We start from the raw sequence: 18,493 nt of genomic DNA, 5'->3' as shown, positions 1-18,493 counted from the left end.
AGAGTAAGATTTAAGACCTTAACCAGTAAGCCAGAGAAAGAGTTAAGACCTTAACCAGTAGGCCAGAGTAAGAGTTAAGACCTTAACCTATAGGCCATAGTATGAGTCTAAGACCTTAGCTATTAGGCCAGAGTAAGAGTTAAGACCTTAGCTATTAGGCCAGAGTAAGAGTTAAGACCTTAACCAGTAGGCCAGAGTAAGAGTTAAGACCTTAACCAGTAGGCCAGAGTGAGAGTTAAGACCTTAACCTGTAGGCCAGAGTACGAGTCTAAGACCTTAGCTATTAGGCCAGAGTAAGAGTTAAGACCTTAACCAGTAGGCCAGAGTAAGAGTTAAGACCTTAATCTGTAGGCCAGAGTATGAGTCTAAGACCTTAGCTATTAGGCTAGAGTAAGAGTTAAGACCTTAACCAGTAGGCCAGAGTAAGAGTTAAGACCTTAACCATTAGGCCAGAGTATGAGTCTGAGACCTTAGCTATTAGGCCAGAGTAAGAGTTAAGACCTTAGCTATTAGGCCAGAGTAAGAGTTAAGACCTTAGCTATTAGGCCAGAGTAAGAGTTAAGACCTTAACCATTAGGCCAGAGTAAGAGTTAAGACCTTAACCTGTAGGCCAGAGTACGAGTCTAAGACCTTAGCTATTAGGCCAGAGTAAGAGTTAAGTCCTTAACCAGTAGGCCAGAGTATGAGTTAAGACCTTAACCAGAAGGCCAGAGTAAGAGTTAAGACCTTAACCTATAGGCCATAGTATGAGTCTAAGACCTTAGCTATTAGGCCAGAGTAAGAGTTAAGACCTTAACCACTAGGCCAGAGTAAGAGTTAAGACCTTAACCATTAGGCCAGAGTACGAGTCTAAGACCTTAGCTATTAGGCCAGAGTAAGAGTTAAGACCTTAACCATTAGACCTTAGCTATTAGGCCAGAGTAAGAGTTAACACCTTAACCTGTAGGCCAGAGTACAAGTCTAAGACCTTAGCTATTAAGCCAGAGTAAGAGTTAAGACCTTAACCAGTAGGCCAGAGTAAGAGTTAGGACCTTAACCATTAGGCCAGAGTACGAGTCTAAGACCTTAGCTATTAGGCCAGAGTAAGAGTTAAGACCTTAGCTATTAGGCCAGAGTATGAATTAAGACCTTAACCAGTAGGCCAGAGTAAGAGTTTAGACCTTAACCATTAGGCCAGAGTACGAGTCTAAGACCTTAGCTATTAGGCCAGAGTAAGAGTTAAGACCTTAACCAGTAGCCCAGAGTAAGAGTTAAGACCTTAACCAGTAGGCCAGAGTACGAGTCTAAGACCTTAGATATTAGGCCAGAGTAAGAGTTAAGACCTTAACCAATAGGGGAGAGTACGAGTCTAAGACCTTAGCTATTAGGCCAGAGTAAGAGTTAAGACCTTAACCATTAGGCCAGAGTACGAGTCTAAGACCTTAGCTATTAGGCCAGAGTAAGAGTTAAGACCTTAACTATTAGGCTAGAGTAAGAGTTAAGACCTTAACCAGTAGGCCAGAGTAAGAGTTAACACCTTAACCATTAGACCTTAGCTATTAGGCCAGAGTAAGAGTTAAGACCTTAGCTATTAGGCCAGAGTAAGAGTGAAGACCTTAGCTATTAGGCCAGAGTAAGAGTTAAGACCTTAACCAGTAGGCCAGAGTAAGAGTTAAGACCTTAACCAGTAGGCCAGAGTATGAGTCTAGACCTTAGCTATTAGGCCAAAGTAAGAGTTAGGACCTTAGCTATTAGGCCAGAGTAAGAGTTAAGACCTTAACCAGTAGGCCAGAGTACGAGTCTAAGACCTTAGCTATTAGGCTAGAGTAAGAGTTAAGACCTTAACCAGTAGTCCAGAGTAAGAGTTAAGACCTTAACCAGTAGGCCAGAGTAAGAGTTAAGACCATAGCTATTAGGCCAGAGTAAGAGTTAAGACCTTAACCAGTAGGCCAGAGAAAGAGTTAAGACCTTAACCAGTAGGCCAGAGTAAGAGTCTAAGACCTTAGCTATTAGACCAGAGAAAGAGTTAAGACCTTAACCTGTAGGCCATAGTACGAGCCTAAGACCTTAGCTATTAGGACAGAGTAAGAGTTAAGACCTTAACCAGTAGGCCAGAGTAAGAGGTAAGACCTTAACCTGTAGGCCAGAGTACGAGTCTAAGACCTTAGCTGTTAGGCCAGAGTAAGAGTTAAGACCTTAACCAGTAGGCCAGAGTATGAGTTAAGACCTTAACCAGAATACCAGAGTACGAGTCTAAGACCTTAGCTATTAGGCCAGAGTAAGAGTTAAGACCTTAACCAGTAGGCCAGAGTAAGAGTTAAGACCTTAACCTGTAGGCCATAGTACGAGTCTAAGACCTTAACTATTAGGCCAGAGTAAGAGTTAAGACCTTAGCTATTAGGCCAGAGTAAGAGTTAAGACCTTAACCAGTAGGCCAGAGTAAGAGGTAAGACCTTAACCTGTAGGCCAGAGTACGAGTCTAAGACCTTAGCTATTAGGCCAGAGTAAGAGTTAAGACCTTAACCAGTAGGCCAGAGTATGAGTTAAGACCTTAACCATTAGGCCAGAGTACGAGTCTAAGACCTTAGCTATTAGGCCAGAGTAAGAGTTAAGACCTTAACCACCAGGCCAGAGTAAGAGTTAAGACCTTAACCATTAGGCCAGAGTATGAGTCTAAGACCTTAGCTATTAGGCCAGAGTAAGAGTTAAGACCTTAGCTTTTAGGCCAGAGTAAGAGTTAAGACCTTAACCAGTAAGCCAGAGAAAGAGTTAAGACCTTAACCAGTAGGCCAGAGTAAGAGTTAAGACCTTAACCTATAGGCCATAGTATGAGTCTAAGACCTTAGCTATTAGGCCAGAGTAAGAGTTAAGACCTTAACCACTAGGCCAGAGTAAGAGTTAAGACCTTAACCATTAGGCCAGAGTACGAGTCTAAGACCTTAGCTATTAGGCCAGAGTAAGAGTTAAGACCTTAGCTATTAGGCTAGAGTAAGATTTAAGACCTAAACCAGTGGGCCAGAGTAAGAGTTAAGACCTTAACCAGTAGGCCAGAGTAAGAGTTAAGACCTTAATCTGTAGGCCAGAGTACGAGTCTAAGACCTTAGCTATTAGGCTAGAGTAAGAGTTAAGACCTTAACCAGTAGGCCAGAGTAAGAGTTAAGACCTTAACCATTAGGCCAGAGTATGAGTCTAAGACCTTAGCTATTAGGCCGAGTAAGAGTTAAGACCTTAACCAGTAGGCCAGAGTAAGAGTTAAGATCTTAATCTGTAGTCCAGAGTACAGGTCTAAGACCTTAGCTATTAGGCCAGAGTAAGAGTTAAGACCTTAGCTATTAGGCCAGAGTAAGAGTTAAGACCTTAACCATTAGGCCAGAGTACGACTCTAAGACCTTAGCTATTCGGCCAGAGTACAAGTCTAAGACCTTAGCTATTAGGCCAGAGTAAGAGTTAAGACCTTAACCAGTAGGCCAGAGTACGTGTCTAAGACCTTAGCTATTAGGCCAGAGTAAGAGTTAAGACCTTAACCTGTAGGCCAGAGTACGAGTCTAAGACCTTAGCTATTAGGCCAGAGTAAGAGTTAGGACCTTAGCTATTAGGCCAGAGTAAGAGTTAAGACCTTAACTAGTAGGCCAGAGTACGAGTCTAAAACCTTAGCTATTAGGCCAGAGTAAGAGTTAAGACCTTAGCTATAAGGCCAGAGTAAGAATAAAGACCTTAACCATTAGGCCAGAGTACGAGTCCAAGACCTTAGCTATTAGGCCAGGGTAAGAGTTAAGACCTTAACCAGTAGGCCAGAGTAAGAGTTAAGACCTTAACCAGTAGGCCAGAGTAAGAGTTAAGACCTTAAACATTAGGCCAGAGTAAGAGTTAATACCTTAACCATTAGGCCAGACTACGAGTTTAAGACCTTAGCTATTAGGCCAGAGTACGAGTTTAAGACCTTAGCTATTAGGCCAGAGTAAGAGTTAAGACCTTAACCATTAGGCCAGAGTACAAGTCTAAGACCTTAGCAACTAGGCCAGAGTAAGGGTTAAGACCTTAACCAGTAGGCCAGAGTAAGAGTTAAGACCTTAGCTATTAGGCCAGAGTAAGAGTTAAGACCTTAACCAGTAGGCCAGAGTATGAGTCTAAGACCTTAGCTATTAGGCCAGAGTAAGAGTTAAGACCTTAACCAGTAGGCCAGAGTAAGAGTTAAGACCTTAACCAGTAGGCCAGAGTAAGAGTTAAGACCATAGCTATTAGGCCAGAATAAGAGTTAAGACCCTAGCTATTAGGCCAGAGTAAGAGTTAAGACCTTAACCAGTAGGCCAGAGAAAGAGTTAGGACCTTAACCAGTAGGCCAGAGTAAGAGTCTAAGACCTTAGCTATTAGGCCAGAGAAAGAGTTAAGACCTTAACCTGTAGGCCATAGTACGAGTCTAAGACCTTAGCTATTAGGACAGAGTAAGAGTTAAGACTGTAACCAGTAGGCCAGAGTAAGAGGTAAGACCTTAACCTGTAGGCCAGAGTAAGAGTTAAGACCTTAACCTGTAGGCCAGAGTACGAGTTAAGACCTTAACCTGTAGGACATAGTACGAGTCTAAGACCTTAGCTATTAGGCCAGAGTAAGAGTTAAGACCTTAACCAGTAGGCCAGAGTATGAGTTAAGACCTTAACCAGAAGGCCAGAGTACGAGTCTAAGACCTTAGCTATTAGGCCAGAGTAAGAGTTAAGACCTTAACCAGTAGGCCAGAGTAAGAGTTAAGACCTTAACCTGTAGGCCATAGTACGAGTCTAAGACCTTAACTATTAGGCCAGAGTAATAGTTAAGACCTTCGCTATTAGGCCAGAGTAAGAGTTAAGACGTTAACCAGTAGGCCAGAGTAAGAGTTAAGACCTTAACCTGTAGGCCATAGTACGAGTCTAAGACCTTAACTTTTAGGCCAGAGTAAGAGTAAAGACCTTACCTGTTAGGCCACAGTAAGAGTTAAGACCTTAACCAGTAGGCCAGAATAAGAGTTAAGACATTAACCATTAGGCCAGAGTACGAGTCTAAGACCTTAGCTATTAGGCCAGAGTAAGAGTTAAGACCTTAACCATTAGGCCAGCGTACGAGTCTAAGACTTTAGCTATTAGGCCAGATTAAGAGTTAAGACCTTAGCTTTTAGGCCAGAGTAAGAGTTAAGACCTTAACCTATAGGCCATATTACGAGTCTAAGACCTTAGCTATTAGGCCAGAGTAAGAGTTACGACCTTAGCTATTAGGCCAGAGTAAGAGTTAGGACCTTAACCATTAGGCCAGAGTATGAGTCTAAGACCTTAGCTATTAGGCCAGAGTAAGAGTTAAGACCTTAGCTATTAGGCCAGAGTATGAATTAAGACCTTAACCAGTAGGCCAGAGTAAGAGTTAAGACCTTAACCATTAGGCCAGAGTACGAGTCTAAGACCTTAGCTATTAGGCCAGAGTAAGAGTTAAGACCTTAACCAGTAGGTCAGAGTAAGAGTTAAGACCTTAACCATTAGGCCAGAGTACGAGTCTAAGACCTTAGCTATTAGGCCAGAGTAAGAGTTAAGACCTTAACCAGTAGGCCAGAGTAAGAGTTAAGACCTTAACCAGTAGGCCAGAGTACGAGTCTAAGACCTTAGCTATTAGGCCAGAGTAAGAGTTAAGACCTTAACCATTAGGGGAGAGTACGAGTCTAAGACCTTAGCTATTAGGCCAGAGTAAGAGTTAAGACCTTAACCAGTAGGCCAGAGTAAGAGTTAAGACCTTAACCATTAGGCCAGAGTACGAGTCTAAGACCTTAGCTATTAGGCCAGAGTAAGAGTTAAGACCTTAACTATTAGGCTAGAGTAAGAGTTAAGACCTTAACCAGTAGGCCAGAGTAAGAGTTAAGACCTTAACCATTAGACCTTAGCTATTAGGCCAGAGTAAGAGTTAAGACCTTAGCTATTAGGCCAGAGTAAGAGTGAAGACCTTAGCTATTAGGCCAGAGTAAGAGTTAAGACCTTAACCAGTAGGCCAGAGTAAGAGTTAAGACCTTAGCTATTAGGCCAGAGTAAGAGTTAAGACCTTAACCATTAGGCCAGAGTACGAGTCTAAGACCTTAGATATTAGGCCACAGTAAGAGTTAAGACCTTAACCTGTAGGCCAGAGTACAAGTCTAAGACCTTAGCTATTAGGCTAGAGTAAGAGTTAAGACCTTAACCAGTAGGCCAGAGTAAGAGTTAAGACCTTAACCAGTAGGCCAGAGTAAGAGTTAAGACCATAGCTATTAGGCCAGAATAAGAGTTAAGACCCTAGCTATTAGGCCAGAGAAAAAGTTAAGACCTTAACCTGTAGGCCATAGTACGAGTCTAAGACCTTAGCTATTAGGACAGAGTAAGAGTTAAGACCTTAACCAGTAGGCCAGAGTAAGAGGTAAGACCTTAACCTGTAGGCCAGAGTAAGAGTCTAAGACCTTAGCTATTAGGCCAGAGTAAGAGTTAAGTCCTTAACCAGTAGGCCAGAGTATGAGTTAAGACCTTAACCAGAAGGCCAGACTACGAGTCTAAGACCTTAGCTATAAGGCCAGAGTAAGAGTTAAGACCTTAACCAATAGGCCAGAGTAAGAGTTAAGACCTTAACCTGTAGGCCATAGTACGAGTCTAAGACCTTAACTATTAGGCCAGAGTAAGAGTTAAGACCTTAGCTATTAGGCCAGAGTAAGAGTTAAGACCTTAACCAATAGGCCAGAGTAAGAGTTAAGACCTTAACCTGTAGGCCATAGTACGAGTCTAAGACCTTAACTTTTAGGCCAGAGTAAGAGTAAAGACCTTAGCTGTTAGGCCACAGTAAGAGTTAAGACCTTAACCAGTAGGCCAGAATAAGAGTTAAGACATTAACCATTAGGCCAGAGTATGAGTCTAAGACCTTAGCTATTAGGCCAGAGTAAGAGTTAAGACCTTAACCACTAGGCCAGAGTAAGAGTTAAGACCTTAACCATTAGGCCAGAGTATGAGTCTAAGACCTTAGCTATTAGGCCAGAGTAAGAGTTAAGACCTTAGCTATTAGGCCAGAGTAAGAGTTAGGACTTTAACCATTAAGCCAGAGTATGAGTCTAAGACCTTAGCTATTAGGCCAGAGTAAGAGTTAAGACCTTAACCATTAGACCTTAGTTATTAGGCCAGAGTAAGAGTTAAGACCTTAGCTATTAGGCCAGAGTAAGAGTTAAGACCTTAACCTGTAGGCCAGAGTACGAGTCTAAGACCTTAGCTATTAAGCCAGAGTAAGAGTTAAGACCTTAACCAGTAGGCCAGAGTAAGAGTTAAGACCTTAACCATTAGGCCAGAGTACGAGTCTTAAACCTTAGCTATTAGGCCAGAGTAAGAGTTAAGACCTTAACCAGTAGGCCAGAGTAAGAGTTAAGACCTTAGCTATTAGGCCAGAGTAAGAGTTAAGACCTTAACCATTAGGCCAGAGTACGAGTTAAGACCTTAACCTGTAGGCCAGAGTACGGGTCTAAGACCTTAGCTATTAGGCCAGAGAAAGAGTTAAGACCTTAGCTATTAGGCCAGAGTAAGAGTTAAGACCTTAACCATTAGGCCAGAGTACGACTCTAAGACCTTAGCTATTCGGTCAGAGTACGAGTCTAAGACCTTAGCTATTAGGCCAGAGTAAGAGTTAAGACCTTAACCAGTAGGCCAGAGTACGAGTCTAAGACCTTAGCTATTAGGCCAGAGTAAGAGTTAAGACCTTAACCAGTAGGCCAGAGTAAGAGTTAAGACCTTAATCTGTAGGCCAGAGTACGGGTCTAAGACCTTAGCTATTAGGCCAGAGTAAGAGTTAAGACCTTAGCTATTAGGCCAGAGTAAGAGTTAAGACCTTAACCATTAGGCCAGAGTAAGAGTTAAGACCTTAACCTGTAGGCCAGAGTACGAGTCTAAGACCTTAGCTATTAGGCCAGAGTAAGAGTTAAGTCCTTAACCAGTAGGCCAGAGTATGAGTTAAGACCTTAACCAGAAGGCCAGATTAAGAGTTAAGACCTTAACCTATAGGTTATAGTATGAGTCTAAGACCTTAGCTATTAGGCCAGAGTAAGAGTTAAGACCTTAACCACTAGGCCAGAGTAAGAGTTAAGACGTTAACCATTAGGCCAGAGTACGAGTCTAAGACCTTAGCTATTAGGCCAGAGTAAGAGTTAGGACCTTAACCATTAAGCCAGAGTATGAGTCTAAGACCTTAGCAATTAGGCCAGAGTAAGAGTTAAGACCTTAACCATTAGACCTTAGCTATTAGGCCAGAGTAAGAGTTAAGACCTTAACCTGTAGACCAGAGTACGAGTCTAAGACCTTAGCTATTAAGCCAGAGTAAGAGTTAAGACCTTAACCAGTAGGCCAGAGTAAGAGTTAAGACCTTAACCATTAGGCCAGAGTACGAGTCTAAGACCTTAGCTATTAGGCCAGAGTAAGAGTTAAGTCCTTAGCTATTAGGCCAGAGTATGAATTAAGACCTTAACCAGTAGGCCAGAGTAAGAGTTAAGACCTTAACCATTAGGCCAGAGTACGAGTCTAAGACCTTAGCTATTAGGCCAGAGTAAGAGTTAAGACCTTAACCAGTAGGCCAGAGTACGAGTTAAGACCTTAACCAGTAGGCCAGAGTACGAGTCTAAGACCTTAGCTATTAGGCCAGAGTAAGAGTTAAGACCTTAACCATTAGGGGAGAGTACGAGTCTAAGACCTTAGCTATTAGGCCAGAGTAAGAGTTAAGACCTTAACCAGTAGGCCAGAGTAAGAGTTAAGACCTTAACCATTAGGCCAGAGTACGAGTCTAAGACCTTAGCTATTAGGCCAGAGTAAGAGTTAAGACCTTAACTATTAGGCTAGAGTAAGAGTTAAGACCTTAACCAGTAGGCCAGAGTAAGAGTTAAGACCTTAACCATTAGAACTTAGCTATTAGGCCAGAGTAAGAGTTAAGACCTTAGCTATTAGGCCAGAGTAAGAGTGAAGACCTTAGCTATTAGTCCAGAGTAAGAGTTAAGACCTTAACCAGTAGGCCAGAGTAAGAGTTAAGACCTTAACCAGTAGGCCAGAGTATGAGTCTAAGACCTTAGCTATTAGGCCAAAGTAAGAGTTAGGACCTTAGCTATTAGGCCAGAGTAAGAGTTAAGACCTTAACCAGTAGGCCAGAGTACGAGTCTAAGACCTTAGCTATTAGGCCAGAGTAAGAGTTAAGACCTTAACCAGTAGTCCAGAGTAAGAGTTAAGACCTTAACCAGTAGGCCAGAGTAAGAGTTAAGACCATAGCTATTAGGCCAGAGTAAGAGTTAAGACCCTAGCTATTAGGTCAGAGTAAGAGTTAAGACCTTAACCAGTAGGCCAGAGAAAGAGTTAAGACCTTAACTAGTAGGCCAGAGTACGAGCCTAAGACCTTAGCTATTAGGACAGAGTAAGAGTTAAGACCTTAACCAGTAGGCCAGAGTAAGAGGTAAGACCTTAACCTGTAGGCCAGAGTACGAGTCTAAGACCTTAGCTGTTTGGCCTACTGGTTAAGGTCTTAACTCATACTCTGGCCTACTGGTTAAGGTCTTAACTCTTACTCTGGCCTGAGTATGAGTTAAGACCTTAACCAGAATGCCAGAGTACGAGTCTAAGACCTTAGCTATTAGGCCAGAGTAAGAGTTAAGACCTTAACCAGTAGGCCAGAGTAAGAGTTAAGACCTTAACCTGTAGGCCATAGTATGAGTCTAAGACCTTAACTATTAGGCCAGAGTAAGAGTTAAGACCTTAACCACTAGGCCAGAGTAAGAGTTAAGACCTTAACCATTAGGCCAGAGTACGAGTCTAAGACCTTAGCTATTAGGCCAGAGTAAGAGTTAAGACCTTAGCTTTTAGGCCAGAGTAAGAGTTAAGACCTTAATCTATAGGCCATAGTACGAGTCTAAGACCTTAGCTATTAGGCCAGAGTAAGAGTTAAGACCTTAACCAGTAAGCCAGAGAAAGAGTTAGGACCTTAACCAGTAGGCCAGAGTAAGAGTTAAGACCTTAACCAGTAGGCCAGAGTGAGAGTTAAGACCTTAACCTGTAGGCCAGAGTACGAGTCTAAGACCTTAGCTATTAGGCCAGAGTAAGAGTTAAGACCTTAACCAGTAGGCCAGAGTAAGAGTTAAGACCTTAATCTGTAGGCCAGAGTACGAGTCTAAGACCTTAGCTATTAGGCTAGAGTAAGAGTTAAGACATTAACCAGTAGGCCAGAGTAAGAGTTAAGACCTTAACCATTAGGCCAGAGTAAGAGTTAAGACCTTAACCATTAGGCCAGAGTAAGAGTTAAGACCTTAACCTGTAGGCCAGAGTACGAGTCTAAGACCTTAGCTATTAGGCCAGAGTAAGAGTTAAGTCCTTAACCAATAGGCCAGAGTATGAGTTAAGACCTTAACCAGAAGGCCAGAGTAAGAGTTAAGACCTTAACCTATAGGCCATAGTATGAGTCTAAGACCTTAGCTATTAGGCCAGAGTAAGAGTTAAGACCTTAACCACTAGGCCAGAGTAAGAGTTAAGACCTTAACCATTAGGCCAGAGTACGAGTCTAAGACCTTAGCTATTAGGCCAGAGTAAGAGTTAAGACCTTAGCTATTAGGCCAGAGTAAGAGTTAGGACCTTAACCATTAAGCCAGAGTATGAGTCTAAGACCTTAGCTATTAGGCCAGAGTAAGAGTTAAGACCTTAACCATTAGACCTTAGCTATTAGGCCAGAGTAAGAGTTAAGACCTTAACCTGTAGGCCAGAGTACGAGTCTAAGACCTTAGCTATTAAGCCAGAGTAAGAGTTAAGACCTTAACCAGTAGGCCAGAGTAAGAGTTAAGACCTTAACCATTAGGCCAGAGTACGAGTCTAAGACCTTAGCTATGAGGCCAGAGCAAGAGTTAAGACCTTAGCTATTAGGCCAGAGTATGAATTAAGACCTTAACCAGTAGGCCAGTGTAAGAGTTAAGACCTTAACCATTAGGCCAGAGTACGAGTCTAAGACCTTAGCTATTAGGCCAGAGTAAGAGTTAAGACCTTAACCAGTAGGCCAGAGTAAGAGTTAAGACCTTAACCAGTAGGCCAGATTACGAGTCTAAGACCTTAGCTATTAGGCCAGAGTAAGAGTTAAGACCTTAACCATTAGGGGAGAGTACGAGTCTAAGACCTTAGCTATTAGGCCAGAGTAAGAGTTAAGACCTTAACCAGTAGGCCAGAGTAAGAGTTAAAACCTTAACCATTAGGCCAGAGTACGAGTCTAAGACCTTAGCTATTAGGCCAGAGTAAGAGTTAAGACCTTAACTATTAGGCTAGAGTATGATTTAAGACCTTAACCAGTAGGCCAGAGTAAGAGTTAAGACCTTAACCATTAGACCTTAGCTATTAGGCCAGAGTAAGAGTTAAGACCTTAGCTATTAGGCCAGAGTAAGAGTTAACACCTTAGCTATTAGGCCAGAGTAAGAGTTAAGACCTTAACCAGTAGGCCAGAGTAAGAGTTAAGACCTTAACCAGTAGGCCAGAGTATGAGTCTAAGACCTTAGCTATTAGGCCAAAGTAAGAGTTAGGACCTTAGCTATTAGGCCAGAGTAAGAGTTAAGACCTTAACCAGTAGGCCAGAGTACGAGTCTAAGACCTTAGCTATTAGGCCAGAGTAAGAGTTAAGACCTTAACCAGTAGTCCAGAGTAAGAGTTAAGACCTTAACCAGTAGGCCAGAGTAAGAGTTAAGACCATAGCTATTAGGCCAGAGTAAGAGTTAAGACCCTAGCTATTAGGTCAGAGTAAGAGTTAAGACCTTAACCAGTAGGCCAGAGAAAGAGTTAAGACCTTAACCAGTAGGCCAGAGTAAGAGTCTAAGACCTTAGCTATTAGGCCAGAGGCAGAGTTAAGACCTTAACCTGTAGGCCATAGTACGAGCCTAAGACCTTAGCTATTAGGACAGAGTAAGAGTTAAGACCTTAACCAGTAGGCCAGAGTAAGAGGTAAGACCTTAACCTGTAGGCCAGAGTATGAGTCTAAGACCTTAGCTGTTAGGCCAGAGTAAGAGTTAAGACCTTAACCACTAGGCCAGAGTAAGAGTTAAGACCTTAACCATTAGGCCAGAGTACGAGTCTAAGACCTTAGCTATTAGGCCAGAGTAAGAGTTAAGACCTTAGCTTTTAGGCCAGAGTAAGAGTTAAGACCTTAATCTATAGGCCATAGTACGAGTCTAAGACCTTAGCTATTAGGCCAGAGTAAGAGTTAAGACCTTAACCAGTAGGCCAGAGTAAGAGTTAAGACCTTAACCTGTAGGCCAGAGTACGAGTCTAAGACCTTAGCTATTAGGCCAGAGTAAGAGTTAAGACCTTAACCAGTAGGCCAGAGTAAGAGTTAAGACCTTAATCTGTAGGCCAGAGTACGAGTCTAAGACCTTAGCTATTAGGCTAGAGTAAGAGTTAAGACATTAACCAGTAGGCCAGAGTAAGAGTTAAGACCTTAACCATTAGGCCAGAGTAAGAGTTAAGACCTTAACCATTAGGCCAGAGTAAGAGTTAAGACCTTAACCTGTAGGCCAGAGTACGAGTCTAAGACCTTAGCTATTAGGCCAGAGTAAGAGTTAAGTCCTTAACCAATAGGCCAGAGTATGAGTTAAGACCTTAACCAGAAGGCCAGAGTAAGAGTTAAGACCTTAACCTATAGGCCATAGTATGAGTCTAAGACCTTAGCTATTAGGCCAGAGTAAGAGTTAAGACCTTAACCACTAGGCCAGAGTAAGAGTTAAGACCTTAACCATTAGGCCAGAGTACGAGTCTAAGACCTTAGCTATTAGGCCAGAGTAAGAGTTAAGACCTTAGCTATTAGGCCAGAGTAAGAGTTAGGACCTTAACCATTAAGCCAGAGTATGAGTCTAAGACCTTAGCTATTAGGCCAGAGTAAGAGTTAAGACCTTAACCATTAGACCTTAGCTATTAGGCCAGAGTAAGAGTTAAGACCTTAACCTGTAGGCCAGAGTACGAGTCTAAGACCTTAGCTATTAAGCCAGAGTAAGAGTTAAGACCTTAACCAGTAGGCCAGAGTAAGAGTTAAGACCTTAACCATTAGGCCAGAGTACGAGTCTAAGACCTTAGCTATGAGGCCAGAGCAAGAGTTAAGACCTTAGCTATTAGGCCAGAGTATGAATTAAGACCTTAACCAGTAGGCCAGTGTAAGAGTTAAGACCTTAACCATTAGGCCAGAGTACGAGTCTAAGACCTTAGCTATTAGGCCAGAGTAAGAGTTAAGACCTTAACCAGTAGGCCAGAGTAAGAGTTAAGACCTTAACCAGTAGGCCAGATTACGAGTCTAAGACCTTAGCTATTAGGCCAGAGTAAGAGTTAAGACCTTAACCATTAGGGGAGAGTACGAGTCTAAGACCTTAGCTATTAGGCCAGAGTAAGAGTTAAGACCTTAACCAGTAGGCCAGAGTAAGAGTTAAGACCTTAACCATTAGGCCAGAGTACGAGTCTAAGACCTTAGCTATTAGGCCAGAGTAAGAGTTAAGACCTTAACTATTAGGCTAGAGTATGATTTAAGACCTTAACCAGTAGGCCAGAGTAAGAGTTAAGACCTTAACCATTAGACCTTAGCTATTAGGCCAGAGTAAGAGTTAAGACCTTAGCTATTAGGCCAGAGTAAGAGTGAACACCTTAGCTATTAGGCCAGAGTAAGAGTTAAGACCTTAACCAGTAGGCCAGAGTAAGAGTTAAGACCTTAACCAGTAGGCCAGAGTATGAGTCTAAGACCTTAGCTATTAGGCCAAAGTAAGAGTTAGGACCTTAGCTATTAGGCCAGAGTAAGAGTTAAGACCTTAACCAGTAGGCCAGAGTACGAGTCTAAGACCTTAGCTATTAGGCCAGAGTAAGAGTTAAGACCTTAACCAGTAGTCCAGAGTAAGAGTTAAGACCTTAACCAGTAGGCCAGAGTAAGAGTTAAGACCATAGCTATTAGGCCAGAGTAAGAGTTAAGACCCTAGCTATTAGGTCAGAGTAAGAGTTAAGACCTTAACCAGTAGGCCAGAGAAAGAGTTAAGACCTTAACCAGTAGGCCAGAGTAAGAGTCTAAGACCTTAGCTATTAGGCCAGAGCAAGAGTTAAGACCTTAACCTGTAGGCCATAGTACGAGCCTAAGACCTTAGCTATTAGGACAGAGTAAGAGTTAAGACCTTAACCAGTAGGCCAGAGTAAGAGGTAAGACCTTAACCTGTAGGCCAGAGTATGAGTCTAAGACCTTAGCTGTTAGGCCAGAGTAAGAGTTAAGACCTTAACCAGTAGGCCAGAGTATGAGTTAAGACCTTAACCAGAATGCCAGAGTACGAGTCTAAGACCTTAGCTATTAGGCCAGAGTAAGAGTTAAGACCTTAACCAGTAGGCCAGAGTAAGAGTTAAGACCTTAACCTGTAGGCCATAGTATGAGTCTAAGACCTTAACTATTAGGCCAGAGTAAGAGTTAAGACCTTAGCTATTAGGCCAGAGTAAGATTTAAGACCTTAACCAGTAGGCCAGAGTAAGAGGTAAGATCTTAACCTGTAGGCCAGAGTACGAGTCTAAGACCTTAGCTATTAGGCCAGAGTAAGAGTTAAGACCTTAACCAGTAGGCCAGAGTATGAGTTAAGACCTTAACCATTAGGCCAGAGTACGAGTCTAAGACCTTAGCTATTAGGCCAGAGTAAGAGTTAAGACCTTAACCACTAGGCCAGAGTAAGAGTTAAGACTTTAACCATTAGGCCAGAGTACGAGTCTAAGACCTTAGCTATTAGGCCAGAGTAAGAGTTAAGACCTTAACTATTAGGCTAGAGTAAGATTTAAGACCTTAACCAGTAAGCCAGAGAAAGAGTTAAGACCTTAACCAGTAGGCCAGAGTAAGAGTTAAGACCTTAACCTATAGGCCATAGTATGAGTCTAAGACCTTAGCTATTAGGCCAGAGTAAGAGTTAAGACCTTAGCTATTAGGCCAGAGTAAGAGTTAAGACCTTAACCAGTAGGCCAGAGTAAGAGTTAAGACCTTAACCAGTAGGCCAGAGTGAGAGTTAAGACCTTAACCTGTAGGCCAGAGTACGAGTCTAAGACCTTAGCTATTAGGCCAGAGTAAGAGTTAAGACCTTAACCAGTAGGCCAGAGTAAGAGTTAAGACCTTAATCTGTAGGCCAGAGTATGAGTCTAAGACCTTAGCTATTAGGCTAGAGTAAGAGTTAAGACCTTAACCAGTAGGCCAGAGTAAGAGTTAAGACCTTAACCATTAGGCCAGAGTATGAGTCTAAGACCTTAGCTATTAGGCCAGAGTAAGAGTTAAGACCTTAGCTATTAGGCCAGAGTAAGAGTTAAGACCTTAGCTATTAGGCCAGAGTAAGAGTTAAGACCTTAACCATTAGGCCAGAGTAAGAGTTAAGACCTTAACCTGTAGGCCAGAGTACGAGTCTAAGACCTTAGCTATTAGGCCAGAGTAAGAGTTAAGTCCTTAACCAGTAGGCCAGAGTATGAGTTAAGACCTTAACCAGAAGGCCAGAGTAAGAGTTAAGACCTTAACCTATAGGCCATAGTATGAGTCTAAGACCTTAGCTATTAGGCCAGAGTAAGAGTTAAGACCTTAACCACTAGGCCAGAGTAAGAGTTAAGACCTTAACCATTAGGCCAGAGTACGAGTCTAAGACCTTAGCTATTAGGCCAGAGTAAGAGTTAAGACCTTAACCATTAGACCTTAGCTATTAGGCCAGAGTAAGAGTTAACACCTTAACCTGTAGGCCAGAGTACAAGTCTAAGACCTTAGCTATTAAGCCAGAGTAAGAGTTAAGACCTTAACCAGTAGGCCAGAGTAAGAGTTAGGACCTTAACCATTAGGCCAGAGTACGAGTCTAAGACCTTAGCTATTAGGCCAGAGTAAGAGTTAAGACCTTAGCTATTAGGCCAGAGTATGAATTAAGACCTTAACCAGTAGGCCAGAGTAAGAGTTAAGACCTTAACCATTAGGCCAGAGTACGAGTCTAAGACCTTAGCTATTAGGCCAGAGTAAGAGTTAAGACCTTAACCAGTAGCCCAGAGTAAGAGTTAAGACCTTAACCAGTAGGCCAGAGTACGAGTCTAAGACCTTAGCTATTAGGCCAGAGTAAGAGTTAAGACCTTAACCAATAGGGGAGAGTACGAGTCTAAGACCTTAGCTATTAGGCCAGAGTAAGAGTTAAGACCTTAACCATTAGGCCAGAGTACGAGTCTAAGACCTTAGCTATTAGGCCAGAGTAAGAGTTAAGACCTTAACTATTAGGCTAGAGTAAGAGTTAAGACCTTAACCAGTAGGCCAGAGTAAGAGTTAACACCTTAACCATTAGACCTTAGCTATTAGGCCAGAGTAAGAGTTAAGACCTTAGCTATTAGGCCAGAGTAAGAGTGAAGACCTTAGCTATTAGGCCAGAGTAAGAGTTAAGACCTTAACCAGTAGGCCAGAGTAAGAGTTAAGACCTTAACCAGTAGGCCAGAGTATGAGTCTAGACCTTAGCTATTAGGCCAAAGTAAGAGTTAGGACCTTAGCTATTAGGCCAGAGTAAGAGTTAAGACCTTAACCAGTAGGCCAGAGTACGAGTCTAAGACCTTAGCTATTAGGCTAGAGTAAGAGTTAAGACCTTAACCAGTAGTCCAGAGTAAGAGTTAAGACCTTAACCAGTAGGCCAGAGTAAGAGTTAAGACCATAGCTATTAGGCCAGAGTAAGAGTTAAGACCTTAACCAGTAGGCCAGAGAAAGAGTTAAGACCTTAACCAGTAGGCCAGAGTAAGAGTCTAAGACCTTAGCTATTAGACCAGAGAAAGAGTTAAGACCTTAACCTGTAGGCCATAGTACGAGCCTAAGACCTTAGCTATTAGGACAGAGTAAGAGTTAAGACCTTAACCAGTAGGCCAGAGTAAGAGGTAAGACCTTAACCTGTAGGCCAGAGTACGAGTCTAAGACCTTAGCTGTTAGGCCAGAGTAAGAGTTAAGACCTTAACCAGTAGGCCAGAGTATGAGTTAAGACCTTAACCAGAATACCAGAGTACGAGTCTAAGACCTTAGCTATTAGGCCAGAGTAAGAGTTAAGACCTTAACCAGTAGGCCAGAGTAAGAGTTAAGACCTTAATCTGTAGGCCATAGTACGAGTCTAAGACCTTAACTATTAGGCCAGAGTAAGAGTTAAGACCTTAGCTATTAGGCCAGAGTAAGAGTTAAGACCTTAACCAGTAGGCCAGAGTAAGAGGTAAGACCTTAACCTGTAGGCCAGAGTACGAGTCTAAGACCTTAGCTATTAGGCCAGAGTAAGAGTTAAGACCTTAACCAGTAGGCCAGAGTATGAGTTAAGACCTTAACCATTAGGCCAGAGTACGAGTCTAAGACCTTAGCTATTAGGCCAGAGTAAGAGTTAAGACCTTAACCACCAGGCCAGAGTAAGAGTTAAGACCTTAACCATTAGGCCAGAGTATGAGTCTAAGACCTTAGCTATTAGGCCAGAGTAAGAGTTAAGACCTTAGCTTTTAGGCCAGAGTAAGAGTTAAGACCTTAACCAGTAAGCCAGAGAAAGAGTTAAGACCTTAACCAGTAGGCCAGAGTAAGAGTTAAGACCTTAACCTATAGGCCATAGTATGAGTCTAAGACCTTAGCTATTAGGCCAGAGTAAGAGTTAAGACCTTAACCACTAGGCCAGAGTAAGAGTTAAGACCTTAACCATTAGGCCAGAGTACGAGTCTAAGACCTTAGCTATTAGGCCAGAGTAAGAGTTAAGACCTTAGCTATTAGGCTAGAGTAAGATTTAAGACCTAAACCAGTGGGCCAGAGTAAGAGTTAAGACCTTAACCAGTAGGCCAGAGTAAGAGTTAAGACCTTAATCTGTAGGCCAGAGTACGAGTCTAAGACCTTAGCTATTAGGCTACAGTAAGAGTTAAGACCTTAACCAGTAGGCCAGAGTAAGAGTTAAGACCTTAACCATTAGGCCAGAGTATGAGTCTAAGACCTTAGCTATTAGGCCGAGTAAGAGTTAAGACCTTAACCAGTAGGCCAGAGTAAGAGTTAAGATCTTAATCTGTAGTCCAGAGTACAGGTCTAAGACCTTAGCTATTAGGCCAGAGTAAGAGTTAAGACCTTAGCTATTAGGCCAGAGTAAGAGTTAAGACCTTAACCATTAGGCCAGAGTACGACTCTAAGACCTTAGCTATTCGGCCAGAGTACAAGTCTAAGACCTTAGCTATTAGGCCAGAGTAAGAGTTAAGACCTTAACCAGTAGGCCAGAGTACGTGTCTAAGACCTTAGCTATTAGGCCAGAGTAAGAGTTAAGACCTTAACCTGTAGGCCAGAGTACGAGTCTAAGACCTTAGCTATTAGGCCAGAGTAAGAGTTAGGACCTTAGCTATTAGGCCAGAGTAAGAGTTAAGACCTTAACTAGTAGGCCAGAGTACGAGTCTAAGACCTTAGCTATTAGGCCAGAGTAAGAGTTAAGACCTTAGCTATAAGGCCAGAGTAAGAATAAAGACCTTAACCATTAGGCCAGAGTACGAGTCCAAGACCTTAG

This window comes from Triturus cristatus, chromosome 4_1, assembly GCF_964204655.1.
Source record: "Triturus cristatus chromosome 4_1, aTriCri1.1, whole genome shotgun sequence".
Classification (NCBI taxonomy): domain Eukaryota; kingdom Metazoa; phylum Chordata; class Amphibia; order Caudata; family Salamandridae; genus Triturus; species Triturus cristatus.
This window is presented reverse-complemented; position numbering follows the sequence as displayed.